The 15322-nt window shown below is 36.2% G+C and overlaps 1 protein-coding gene across 3 annotated transcripts in view; it reads right to left on the bottom strand.

The window, feature by feature from the left end:
• The window catches only part of LOC105452538 (suppressor of lurcher protein 1), a 222279-nt gene that overhangs the window by 174014 nt on the left and 32943 nt on the right, over nt 1–15322 (bottom strand). The window lies entirely within an intron of this gene.

Here is a 15322-nt window from a genome sequence, read left to right as displayed (position 1 = left end):
GTGTGCTCTTCCGATCTATAATTGCGTTTCAAGTCCGAACATTTAATCGGCGCACAGTTTAACGGCTGTACGTGGATTTCAGAAAAATTCATATAGAATTTATTAGGCATCTATATCCAGCCGTGACCGTAAAGGCTCAAAGTTAAAATAACTTTTTATGTCTTTTATATAACTTTAATGTTTTTTACAGATATTTACATGACAATATTTACATGACAGGGCGCAAGATTGCGCTAATGGAGAGAGAAATGTGAATCATTACAGTATCAACGTTAATGCGAATACAATCATTTATCCAAGATAATATCACCATCGCTACCCTCGCGATTCGTCTCTGTCGGTGCACTAGTGCTTTGCAATGATTATTCTGGCTGAAACGATCCATTAGCGAGCATTCATTCGGCACGGCAAGACTAATGCAAACAAAGCAATTTATAAGGATAGTGACGCAATTAATCAGTCTTTCGAAAAAGCGAGACGTAAAGAGAAGGAAGCTGTACGCCAACGAAAGAACATATCGCGTTTCTCGTGCAGCGAATTAATAGCTCCACGAGCCACAAGTTAGAAGAGTCTTTAGCAAATTAGCAAAAACAACGTGTTCTTTCTATCCCGTTTTCTATTCTGATATTCTATCAATCTCTTAAATATAGCAAACATTTGTATTTTTTCAATCTTTCGTTACCTTACTTCTCTTCCTTCTCCTGCACTGTCTCTTGTTCTCACTTTATTTTTCGTCAGCTTGCTTTCGTTGCCACGTCGTCGTATAAAGGTTTCTACAACTGGAAAGACACCCAAGCGACCTGTCGCGTAAAACGTACTTGAACTTATTTGTCTCGCCTCGTAAGATACGCTGTGACATTTGCAATTTTCTAGTGTCCAATATCGATGCTATTCATTTCGTTATCATTTATGCCACAATTACTTGTATATAATAACTTATACACAAATCTTTTAACATGTAAAACAATGTTTATGTATGTGTATTAGATACAAAAAATTTCATTATTACTATATTTCTTATTATTAATAAACGCTCTACATTAAAAATCTTATATTTGAAAATGATATTAAATTAATTCTAAAGTAATAATTAGAATTTAATTACAAATAATTATAGAGAAAAATAAAAACAAATCACCGAGCTAAATTAAAAAGAATCAATCACTGCTGTCATATTAATAACGCCGCATCGTAGAGTGGAAAGTGGAATGTCAGAGACGTAAAAATGCTGGCACAGCCACTTCCTCATGACGGAACTGTCCGAGAAACCTAGAGAATATTTTAAATGGCGGCAGAACTAATTCTCCTCTCGCATCACACATGTACGTTAACGTATGTACAATACATGCTGAGAATAGCATGTACAATGTTAAAAGCGACTACAGCCTCTTGGCTGTTGAAGTGGGGCGCCAGGCCGCTCTAAAACACTCGGAGACATCATTGTTCAGTCACGTTCGCCGGCATTGACTCGAGTATCCTCATGTTGCACTCTATTTATAACGTACTTTGTGATAGTTGCAGAGGAAAGAGCAATAGGCTTTTTTGCAGCCTACGAGGAAAAACGCGCATACGATTAACAGCAGACTCGCAAGCGTACTCGTGTCACGACATATAATTAGCATGCGGCGATTGTTTGTACGTAGACATGCACAACCTGCCTGCGCGAATATCGATCAGTCATAACATATGAGGGCTCGTAAAATGAATCGCTCTCACGAATATCAAGAAATGGCGTAAAGAATTTATATTTTGCACAAGAATAAAAATGACGCAATTTATAAAAAGGTGAAAATAAAGGAAATTATATTATAATGAAAAATATTACTTTTGTCTAATGTTATTTGTATAACAGCATATGTGGGCATTTATGCTCTTTCCAAATGTCATTATTCAACACTTTTATTCTTCTTCCAAGATATCATATCTATAAAAGGTAGATGCACCTTTAAATTGTCATTATTTTATAAATACTTAACGTGATCTTTTTCTTCGCATGACAGAACGTATTCCCTCGAGCATTATAGTATATACTGTGAGAATTTCGACAGGTGATCCGTAAGCTGTGACACGGAGACGCGCGAAAGGATGTCTTCCCACGACTCTTCAGCTGCCTATACTATTATACGACAGTCACACGAACATCAAAGACATAAGATCAGGATGCCACACTAAGAAGCAATGATATTATTGCTGCATCGGAAACAGTAGAAATCACTTAGCACTCAATTCCAGCCACAAGTTGACTTTTCTGAATTTCGACTGATGCCGCAAGCTGCTGGCAAGATCGGAACTTGGAAGTTTCTGCAAAAGCGAGGGAAACTTTGCATCGCGCCTCATCTATTGCTGTTTCATACACATACACGCGCGCGCGCTCGCGCGCACATACATATATGAATATATATATATATATATATATATATATATATATATATTACATGGTATCCAAAGTAAGTGCAAGTGTTATCTCGACCACGAGTACTACAAGTAAAACTTTAAGAAAATATTTTTTTAATATTAAAATACCAATAGTTCTTGTTATAGGCGATTAAAGATTAAAGTAGATTGAAGCTTAAAGTAAACTTGACTTTAACAGAATTTTAATTTAAACTTTAGCTACTAAAATATATATTGAAAGTTAAGAAGTTGTGAGAAAAACAAATAAAATTTTTTTCTGTAGAATATTTTACTTTCAAATGATAAAGAAACTGTATCTCTAAATAAAATTGCGATGTATCTAACACATTCTATGTATTCACAATTCTATATATACATCTATATATGAATTGATCCATCTACATTCTATATGTATAGACATATATGTCTGAATTTCTACGTACAGAATGTAGATAAATCTATTTATATACAGATGAAATCTATAGAATTCTTTATCTATCTGATGGTGAGTTTCAAGATGCAGCGCAATGTAGCAAGCGGTGCGGTGCATCTAGATATCTGCTGAAAGCACGACTACCACTACACTTAGATCACGCGATTATTTGGTGGACACAGAAAAGCTTCTGCTAAAAGCTGCCGGATAAAGAAGCAAGTGGAAAAAAATAAAAAATCGATAAACGAAAAAAGGAAAGGAAGAAAGGAAGCGCAATATACGTTAAAGAGCAGCATTTCCTACGAAAAACTTTGTATCCCTATTTACTATTTCTGATTAAAAATATCATCTCAAAGCACAATGGCTCATATTCAATTATTTAAAAAATGGATTATTATCAAAAGGAATAGAATTATTGAAAAGCCGATTCTTTCAATGCATCGTTCTTTGATTTGAAACATATGATTTTATGCTTCAAATTAAAGTTTCTATATTTATATACATAAGTTTTCGTTCTCAAGAGCTTTGTTATCATAAAATCAAGTTTTCGTCGTAACATATTGAATATTGTCACCGTGATGGGCAATGAATCAGAAATGTCTTTACACTAGATAAAATATATCGTAGAAAGTATCGATTTTAAAGGAGCTGCTACTATTCCTTTGAGAGCCGGTGTCACGAAGTAGACAAAGTTAAGAGAGTACGAAATAAATTGATAATACCTAACCCAAGCCAAATGCCACTTTACGAGATCGTCCTATACCTCAAGTCATTCACGTGACTGTAAAATGTGCTTGTACATATTATTCCTGAATGTTTTACCTTCTGGGATGAAACACGATTTAAATATTCACGAATTGTGCCATTTTTTTAATTCGACAGTTTCTATAAAGCATAACGCTTTCAAACAAAGCTCATGAAATCTTGAAAATATTTACTAAATTATTATTTTTTATTATTCGCTTAAATTTTAAGCGGGAAAGTACCAAAAAGTCCATATTTAAATGATCGTACTATATACATTTTATACCTTATCAAAATAAAACAAATTTGCTCCAATTAAGTCAGCGTCAAGCAAATGTTAAGGATTTTAGCAGTAAAAGCTCTATTTTTTCGCGCTATTTCTATTTTACAAATATATAAAAAAATTGCTACCGCTTATTCTCACATGTATTCTCACACGCCTGCACTGGATGGATAACTTCCGTTGAATCGGAGGTTGGTGAGTACTGAACACCTTTACTCCCCGACTGCATGCGCGCTTCGTAAATGTTTTCACTAAACGACTTTTGACATGTATTTGTGTCAACACAACACTACGTAATGTCAACAACAATTGCACATCACCCGCTTGGATATATTCGCAATTCTTCCAATCGTGTCGGAATAAATTTTAAAAGCCGCTTTTATATTTCAATTATTCTTCACACTCGATGTAAAATTTATTGGGAAAAGCCTCCTATATATTGTTACATTTCTATTTTGTACATCTATGCAAGGTGCCAGAGAAAAATATATAAAAATAAAAGATTTATTGCAAATTAAACTTCAGTTCCATATTTTCTGCTAAATACTAGAGTAAACCTGGATAAATATTAATATACCTACATATAAAATATAAATTATCACAAATTTTTCATATGCAAAAAAACATTACTTACGTTTTATAAAAATTTATAAGTAACATTATATATAGCAATATATCAATATTACTTTCCCAACATTTTAATGAAATCATGTTGACAAAAAGAAGATAAATTAAAATGATAGACTTTTCATCATTCCTCAATTCTCTTGACATCAACTCATGTATTTTTAATCACGATATATCGTAGCACGCCATTACTCACAATCAGTATATCCGTGAAAAAATTGCGTAATCTGAACTATCGGCACTTCTTTATAGATTGTTCCGCGCAATACCGATTTGATAGGTCGTGCGATGTACAAGATAGTGGATATCAATCTAGGAGCAGGTGGCCGGAATATTCACAAACAAGCTAACAAGAATTTATATACAACCGTACAACGCCAGCAGTTTTGTTTTATCTACTATTGGCTCGGGGATTTCCGCGATATTCGCGGAACAGAATTTTTTTATGGCCACGAGCAGGTATTTATTCATGAATCCGGAATGACAATGTAGCCGCAATGCTTTCTCGTCCCGTGCGATCGAGCGCCCCGTTATGCGAACAAAGGTTATATAACTGTGTTCATTTGTTTTTTTTATTTTACTAATGCAAATGTTAAACACATTTGAATTGCAGAATGTTGCGCTACGCAAACAGGTGTTTAAACATTAATCTTAATATTTTTTATGTACTTTCGCAAGCAACGCCAACGGATTACTATTTCTTTCACGTTGCATTTGTATACATTTAAAAATTAACATATTTATATATATATGCGTACGGATACACACACACACACACACACACACAATTTAATAAAAATAATATGACAAGGCGGAATAAAATGTGTTATCCCGCCCGAATACTATGTCGCAGAAAGGAGATATTTTCTGATTCAATTTTAAGAGCCGATATTGTCCTCGTTCGAACAAAGTTCTCAGTAAACCAACCTGATACTTATATGTGTGCGTGCGCGCGCGCGCGCTAGAATTTCGTACAGTAAAAAGTCTAAATAAAAAAACTTTCACGTAATATTAAAGACAATACATGCTCTGCAGACATTGACAGAAATGTCTATGAGCAAAAGTATTGAACCTACGAATCTACTTGATATTGTTTTTATAGAGTACCTGCGATACTACTTATCACGCCAATTATTCCCATTTTGTATTTATAATTTCAATTCACTAAGTGTTACGCGAATTATCGAAATAGTCGTTCGAAAATTAACGAGGTTTCCATTCTCCAATATAGACAATAATTTATATTCAATTTCATACATGCACATCTCTATACGTTTGCTGCTAAAATTTGTATGGTCGGAATACGTGAATCGTACTGACGGTACACGGCATTAGTGAAATCGTAATTGAAATATTAATTTATGACGCATAACGACCGCCTAGTAATTAACACGCTCAGTAACCCTGTGTCAACGGATGCGCAATGCATGCATTACGGCGACATGGCCACATTACATAAATACTCGGCTTTAGTCTGACCTCGGCCAGATCATAATGGGCGAAGTATACAATTCTGCCATTATCCCCGGAACGCCGACGCTCATACAGCGAAAATTCATAAATATGTCTGCGGAAACTACGTTGCGTTCGCTAAAAATGTGTCGATGTGCACATTTATATCGTTAAATTATTACGGGACATAACAGATATAAAAATATATTTGTTTATCTTTGTCCTCAAATTTCCCTAATTCGTTTATTCGAACCAATTGATCGAATACACATTGATCATTGCCGAGTAATTACTTCGATATCTGAAATTAAATTTCATGAAAACAATTTCAAAAAATATTATTAACGTTTTTTTTTATTTTTGGGGTTGTTAAATTCTACATAAAAAATTAATTATATAAAATTAATTATAACACAATAAGGTTTCGTTGGATATAAAATATCTCTGGAAATATTATTTGTTGAAGATGTATCCTTTTCATATTGTTATTCAAGAAAAAAAGGACACCTCTGCACGATTTTAAGCGTAACTTAAATATATAGGATGCGATTACATACATATACGTGGTCACTTACTTTTACGATTCTGAAAAATGTGAAAAATTCCGGACACGCTCACCGGAAATATTGAGAAAAATGTTGTAGACGTAGCGGTCGTATATAAATCGTGCATTACGTCACAGACATGATGCACTGCCGTATTATCGCCGTTACAACAATACTTTCCTCTTTTTGCGAGAATCGAGATGCAGCAACATGGTCAGCCGAACTGAACCATGTATCAATTACATGAAGCTGCATCGTACGAATAAATAGACTGTTAGTGGTTATGCGTTTGCAGAATAAACATGACTTCCGTTACTCCGTGTGTTGGATATCAACGAGCCGATGCAGAATCCCTTTTAATGGAGATATTTGCTAGATTGGACAGGATGAGATCGCTAAAATTATTCCAGGATAGATCGAGTATCATGATGGATCGGCTTTCGTTGTGTCATTTAGTAATCATCACATCGAAATACATTTTAGTGCTGCGGTTAAAAGTTGCAAATTTAATTATCGTGTTAACGTTCGGCAAGCTAGGTAATATTAAATATTAACGAGAAAATATGTGAAAACACCGAGTAATTATTGTCTAGATGTAATATCAATTTAAAATACATGGTAAAATTTATTAATGTGTCATCTATTATAAATCAAAGTTATCTGATACTTTCACAGCTTCTCTTAAATATTTTATTTTCCTGTTAGAATAACCAATAGAATTCTAGCCAAATACAGAAAGCTAAAACTATATAGATAACAAATATCAAAAATATGAATTATTTTCAATCCTTGAATAAATTTATATCAAAGTTAAAAAATGTACAAAATGAACATACAACTTGCTGATAAATACAGCTGCCAATTAGTACTATATCAAAGTTAAGATGTACCTTTTCGTAATTAAACGCAATTCCTACTATCGCGGGGTATTAGCAATTATCCTGAAGTGACAAAACTTTAACCGAGCTTATACTGCAAACTGCAAGCGACGGACTACGCGAACACTTGTGGAACTTTCATTTGCAGTTCTTCTGATGTAAAGGACAGATTATGAACGAACAAAATGAGAGAAAGAGAGAGAGATTGTTCACGTAATGAAACAAATGTTTTGAATGTGGTCGCGTCTTCATTTAAAAGTAAAGGGGGTAATTTGTATGCCGCGCATACTGCTAGCGACATACGAAATTCTAGTCTTGGTGACCTAGTAGGGCGACATGACTGTAATGTAACTACATTAAGCGAATCGCGCCAATATCAGCTACGCGATTTCATACCGAGAATACACCTGGCAATCTTGGGCATAAACTCGATATTTGGATATAAACTACATACATGTACCGACAAGAGCGTTCTTATTTTGCCTCCGTGATTATGTATTAATAATTTTTAAATACACAAGAGAAAAAAAATAAAAGAACAAATTTCTATGAACTTTTTTTAGAAAATAACAAAATAATTTTAAATCTTCAAAGAAAGAAATGGATAATGAGAATCTTTCGCATAAGTATCGCAAAGATCTTTGACCGGCTCGTTGCATAGACGACAGTGAACGAGTTGGTTGTATAATGAGATTCACCTGCATAATGCAGAAAAGACTATACAACTTTCATATTACAGTGTACCGAGCTTATGCTGACGCTACGCTAAACGCACCTTTAGAAATGTTACATTTGCATCGAATAATAATTTATTCTAAATGTACAAGGCTAAAAGAAGAATATCTTATTGACACATAAACCGAAAGTGGTTCGTTGTAGAAATTAATATTTTGATATCAAACATCATGGATATTATTAGATTTTATACTTTATATATGTATCTTTCACATTTCTACGAGAGCAGTTACGGTTCGACAAAAGAAATTAGTTTAATCCGATAGAGAGCAATTTAGAATATCTACATGAATAGCTATATCTTTTGTATATATATCGGTACTACTTGGAGACGCTTTTAAATATAATCGTAAAAGTAAATTAAACATTACATTACACAGTTTCTTCTTATTCACAGACAACTTCGTTTTATATCCAGTATTCAACGTTTTGGAAATAAGATACGATTATTTTGCTAAATTGCATTGTTTTCATGCATTTGCTATCTTTGTATAAGATACCAGCAATTTATCAAAGGACTAAATATGAAAACGCCGCTTTTCTAAAATAGTATAACAAGAAAATTATATTTTACAGTTGTATGTACATAGATACAAATCGTAAAAACAGGAGAATGCGCGTGACGGTATTCGTTGGGAACTCTCTGGTTGATAACCAGCTAGATACTACCCGCAATGAAAAAAAAAATATAGACGCTGCATACCAAAAGAATATCCTTTTTTCATGCTACCACAAAATATGAAGACATTTGAAAACAAATTGCCGGTATGCGCCATGCACCACATACCGAACATGACATTTTGCAATGTCTGTCTCAAAGCTGCTCACATCCGATTTAAAATAAAATATCGTGATGTTGCTTTCATGAAATTTTCAGTTAGCGAAATAGTTATGGTTAATCACTCGTGCGTTTTTACGGCATTTCATATGGCTATTTTTACCATCGTTTTATAAATTTGTGTGATATATGTATATTCTATATCATAACAATAATGATTACAATAAAATAATAATGAAAATTACGTTAATAATATCAATATATGCGCATATAGAAAATAATACGTATATGTAGAAAGTACACATGAAAGGGAAAATCACCAGGCACATATCAACTTGGCGAAAAATATAATAACGCTGCCCGCATTTGCTACCTCGTTATCGTTTTATATTGGGAATTAAAGCAGGAAATATACGACCGAAAGTTAATTAAGTTTCGATTAGTAAATTCAACATCTATACGTAGCACATCTATTTGTAAATTAAAAATCATGCAGTTATATTGATTCTATTGTTTAGACATTAAAAATGGACATTAAAAATGGCAATCGACATGCGATATTTTTCGCTCTCTCAATAAGAACTCGAATATTCTATTGAAAGTGACAGTGAAAGATACATGGATATGTCAATATGTGCGGTTGATGAATATGAAATCGTGAAAAAGATCAGCTATGATATCACGCGATTTGATGGTAGTTTCAATGATGCATATAGATCGCATGTTGCCGGGAGCAAGATGGCTTAACCGACTGACGTATATCTGCCAAGTTCTCGATTGTTGTACAAAGGGCTGGTATTGACCGATTTCGCGCATCGACATATGTGTAAGAGCCGTCCGTTAAAAGCAGCTGGTTTGTCGAACATACAACCGGATGATTACCAACGCACAGGAACGCTCTCGTCTCTAAACTGGTTACAGTGTCATTTGTAATCTACCCAACCTCTTCCGCTAATGACAGCTCACCATGACAAAACCCGCGTCGATACCACGCCGACAATCTGCAAAAGCCACAATGGCAACTGTCCTCGTCCACTTGAATCAGAGCTAAGAGCAGCGTTAATTTACACTATCTATATATAACACAATGAACAGTTTAACTATTTAATGCGATATCCAAAACAAATTTTTTAGCACGAACTACGTTCGAAATTTCTTCCTCTGGAAATATTCCTTGTCAAGAACGAATATCTGCACGATAATTCCGCGAATGCGTTTCAAACTGCGATGATTTCCAAAGCAACACGGGGAACCGACCGTATTCATCTGCTCAGCTAAGTGGAATGTTGCGCGCATCTCTTTTTACGTAAACTATTTTATGCAGAAGATTTTCATTTCCAAACCTGAAAGAAATGTGTTTAATTCAACGCGGAAATCTCAAAAATGCGAGAAAAATATGTACGTTGGTTTTTCTTGTTAAAATGCACAGCGTACATATAACAGAAAAATGTGGAGATAGATTGCTATATTTACTTCTCGGCTTACTGCAAGTTCTTTCCAATCTCCAGCATTCGCGTTTATGCGTCATGCGGGACCTCGGGACGGAGTAATCTCGAGTCTAGGGAGACGGTTCTAAGAAACCGCGAGGCCCTTTGCTCATTCGGGCGAGTTGAATCTCAACGATACTTCGTTTCGGTACACGTACCAAAGTGTTATTCAAAGAAACGCTATGACGGAACTTGTAAGCTTGTAAAAATGTCACGTTTGATGATATAAGCGGAGTTTCATCTTAGGTAAGGGATGCAGCAAGACACTCGAAGAAGTTTGTCGTTAAGTCTGCAACTTTTCTTTACCTTTATGCCGCATTACATCCGTCTAACTTCTCTTCCGCCTATTCTTCGATTTGCTGTACGAAACCTCGTTCCAACCACGAGGACCATCGCAATATCAGAAAGTAGCGGAACCTTCTTTACTTGTTCAATCAAGCGGAATCTCAATACCTTCATCGCTTTTATTCATCGATAATGTATGCTTCACACATAGCGAAGCAAAAGGTATTCGAAAGGAAAGACATCGAATGTATCATAAAAAAATCATAAAATATCAGCAATCATTTCATGTCATGCATTTTATGTTTTAACAATTTTTAAAAGTTAAATGTCGACTGCAAGAAAGTCGAGATAGAGTTTGTAATTTTCATGGAATTTCACTGCTGCATCCCAACACCTCGTTCATCTTTTTCAGTCATACGGAAGATTGCGTGAGTTTTTGAAGAATGAAGCTGTCCTTTCAAAAGAGCGCGGAAACTAGTTCCTGGTATTTGTTTGGCGAAATGGGACATACATATATAGGTTATTACTTACTATTATAATATCTTTATGTCATGTCTCGATATTATTAATTATACAGTAAACATAATATTTACATAAATTTTAATACTTAAATTTTTTTCTCTTGACCTCGCTAAACGAAAGAGTTTACTTATGCTAAACTCATTCATTGATTTCATTCCTTCAATCTAATCTGTCTTTTAGCGTTTATATGTATTTCTACAGAAATATAAATTACAGCACTATTGTGACGCAGTTGTGAAAAGCGTTATGTCTTGCGGTATATCAAGTTGCAACTATAACAGTACATTCGATGATGAGAATTCTATCGCGGCGGAGACGAGGTAGGAGGGCGGGTAACTCATTTGGAGTATCGACTTTCCATCGCTATTACGCAGCGTATCGGTCCGTTTCTCCTTTTTCGTTAATAATTCATTTTTTCGCAACTTAGTTGCGGAACGGCCGACTATTAATCTTGTCACTGCGGTGATCCCTGAAATTGAATTTCCGCAGTGACAGATATTCGCTGAGGATTGCGAGATAACCATGTAGAACAGCCATAGGATCGTGCCTCGAAACGTGCATTCTCATTTTCTTTTTTTTTCTGTATATATAGGATTTTATAACAACCGCTCCATTCGCCGTACAGACCGCCTGTTTCATCGAGTGTCTCTTTGACGTTGCTCATCGATAGCAGGCTGCCAATCTGCGGCGACAATGTAGGCCACAATATAGGCAGATATTCCTTTAGTTTAATTGTTAAACTATAAAAAAAAACAAAATAATGGTTTCACTCACTTTTCGAGAGAATTCATCAAAACGCGATGATATTTCTTCAAGACTGTAAATGAGAGTCTTCTTTGCCGATAAAAGTTTGCGTAGTTATCGCGTATTCGTCGTGTACGTATGAAAACTGGTACGTGTAGGACGTATTCTCACTCGCGAGAAGTGGGCCGTGCACCAGCTGTCGTTGAGCCTCGTTACCGTTCCCGTCACGTCAGTGGTGTGTGTTGCCGCGATAAATCTGGCATGCCCGAATCTCGCGCGTTATTACTTTGCGCTTTACTCGCCCCCGGCTTACGAATGGGTACCAAGTCAGCTGGTATATTTCATCGAAGCTTTACCAGTTTTCTTTGACCGTTACACATCTTTCGTTATCATAATTATATATCATATTTTATCTTTATTATTGAATTAAACAATTCATTTAGCGTGTGCGTAAAATAAAAAAAAGATTGGAACATTTATGAGAAAACTAAATAAAAACAAGCGACTTAGGTTTAATAAATTCATTATTCTCCAAACGCAACTATTATTTCAATAGAATTTTATATAGGCGTGATGTAGTAACAAACGTCTATGCGTTTCTACGTTATTTTCCAACATGTCTAAACCATGATCGCAATGTCTTTCAGAATGACAGACACAAGGGATAAACTTCAAGTTGGCAGCGAAATTACTACTCGGAAGCCAGATAAAGTTTGTTGCAACTTAGGTAACAACATGAGGTCATCAAACAATCGGAGCAGCAGCCCGCAATGAAACCGCACTATTGCCAATTGATCGAATCGGCCCTGGTTTCGGGTCTCGTAGTTTCCACTTGATAGGATCGATAGGGCCGAAAGCAGTCGACCGGATAAGGTTAAGAAGTATAGTCCAGATCAATTGAAAGGTATTGACCTTGTGTTCCAGGTGTTACCCTGGATAAAGAATTACGTCAATTTATATCGCGAGTTTTGGGTACCTCCTCCACCTCCCTCCCTCCCCCGCTGGCATGTTGCAAAACTTTCGTCGTAACGTTAAGCCGCTTTACGAGATTACATCGCCGGCAATTTACATACGATTGAGTTACAGTGCTTGCGGTGCTGGCGTTCCTGGGAAAGGCAGTTAAAAGTATACCAGTGTCGCCTGCACGTTTGCACGTTATCCGGAAATCGGAGAGGGGCGAAGCTATTTCCAAGTCGTACAATTTACAAGCTCAAAATAAGACTACCTTTTCAACAAACTGTTTTTGCCGATCGCACGTTCGATCGAGAATGCGGCTTATGTAAATGCGGTTAACATCTTGTTTTACTTGCTATACTCACGGTATCCGAATCGAACGTGCACATTTCCCACGTATATATAGAGTGCGAATATATAATCCGATAGAAATTTATAATCCCAAGACGATTATATCTATTATCTGTTTTAGTTTGTGAAACGCTAAAGTTTGAAAAGGAAATGCCGATTGTATTAATTGCATAGATCGAAACACGAGAAAATAGAAGTTGGAAATTTGTATTAATTGCACGCTTAATCAAGAGGCACTCTAGCTCAATTTCCGAATTGTACGTAAAAATGTGTAGCGCGTATAAGCGCTCCCACAACCCGGAACACGGAAAGATAAACTCGGAAAAGTTTGTAATTGCACGACGATTACAAGTTAAATATACGCTTTAGCGCGGCCAGAATTCACAAGTACCCCTCGCAATGCCGGACCTTTAATGAATATTACTCTTAGATCGGTGTACTTGCTTGTGTAACACGAGTACGCGAGCAAATCCGACGAGATATAGACTAGGTCGAAGTTTTGCCGCTTTCCGCGAGCCGTATTATTAAACTTCCGGTAAGCCGAAAGCGAGCATATTCTAGCTTCGGTCTAAGATCGTAATAGCGAACTTTTGCCCTGCAGCCACAACGGGGGATTTCTCCGGCTATTCCTGCGGAAACTGAGCAAAATTATTCTCCGGCGCGTGACGACCGAATTGATTAGATCTAAACTTGCTTCCCCGAGTACAACGTGATATTCGAAGCGCTCGAACGTGACGACAAAACGTTACATAGCAAACGAGAGTGAGAAATTAACGTATCGCTCGTGTTCCAGCTACCAACGGAATTTTCAGCAATTCCGCTCGATGAACCCGAGCGTTGCTAGACGTTGACAAGTTAAAACCATCGAAATATTTCCACTGCATGCGCGTGAGCGACAGACATGTGCGAAAACGTGTTACTACTGAACAAAGATGGAAGGAAAAAAGAGAGACGGAAAGAGGGAGCGGAAAGAGAGAGAATCGTTTGTTCCGTGCTGTTAACCGCATGTGTGATGCACACGTATCTACGTAACGGGGCTCAATGATGCCGACCGAAGCAATGAATATCGTGCGCTCCGCACGCTCGACCAAATTAAATGTGATACACTCACCGCGTAACGTTGGTCAGTTATACGACGCGTATAACCAAGCTCGTTATTCTTCTTCCATTGTCAGAAAAATTACGCTCGCGAATTCCGCGTCTATATACTTGATCCGCACGAATACGCTTTAGTGATCTTTAACTGTTTACGGTAATCAAAATTACGGAATTCTCTATTACTGCGTTTAATTTTTTATCTCAAGTTTCCAGCACGTCCGTCATATTCGTCAATAATTTATACGCTTCTTATTGTTAGAGCCTAGGACTGTCTTCCATGACGCATGATAATAAAAGTTTTATAAATTTCGAACTAGTGACAAGTAAGGGAGTACTTCCGCTAACCAATTTTATTTACTCGATATACTTATCATTAATAAACTGAGAATACGATTACCACGCTAAACTTTGACTCGAAAAATATTTTGCATTGTATCGATGATTGTCTGATTTATGAGCCAGATTCGAAGTTGCCTGCTAAAGCAATGAATACCAGTCGCACCAAACGATCCATCAAGCTGAATATAATTCAGCGTCTGCATTTGACGTCATATGACGTAGTACATTACGTATAACTAAACGCTGTCTTTTTTGTAGACATTTCGCTCATGCGTCGCTTCTGTCCACCCATGTGAGGAAAATGCAAATATACGTGTACGCGATAACGTTATAGCTGCGAGCAACGCTCGACATATGGTATTACTTCGAATAGTGCCCAGCGTTCACGTATGGATTTTTACAATCGCTCACTTATACGACTCCGTACAAAACGCATGTTGGTTACGAGTGTAAGGTATGCGAGTTTAGTATTACGAGTTTTAACGTAATAAGCTGTACCACTAATGAAATCGTATAAAACTCGATACGGCTCGTCTCACACGTAAATAAAACCTCCGAGCCAGCGATGCTTGGGATACAGCTTATATTATAACAGTACTATTATTTTAGATACTATATCCCGTTGTATATCATAAAAATGTACCATCCAATTATAAATCTTACGCGCAATGTA

The sequence above is a fragment of the Wasmannia auropunctata genome, unplaced genomic scaffold (genome assembly GCF_000956235.1).
Source record: "Wasmannia auropunctata unplaced genomic scaffold, wasmannia.A_1.0 LD336030.1, whole genome shotgun sequence".
Classification (NCBI taxonomy): domain Eukaryota; kingdom Metazoa; phylum Arthropoda; class Insecta; order Hymenoptera; family Formicidae; genus Wasmannia; species Wasmannia auropunctata.
Note: the sequence above shows the minus strand (reverse complement) of the source record. Positions and strands in the feature narration are given on the sequence as shown.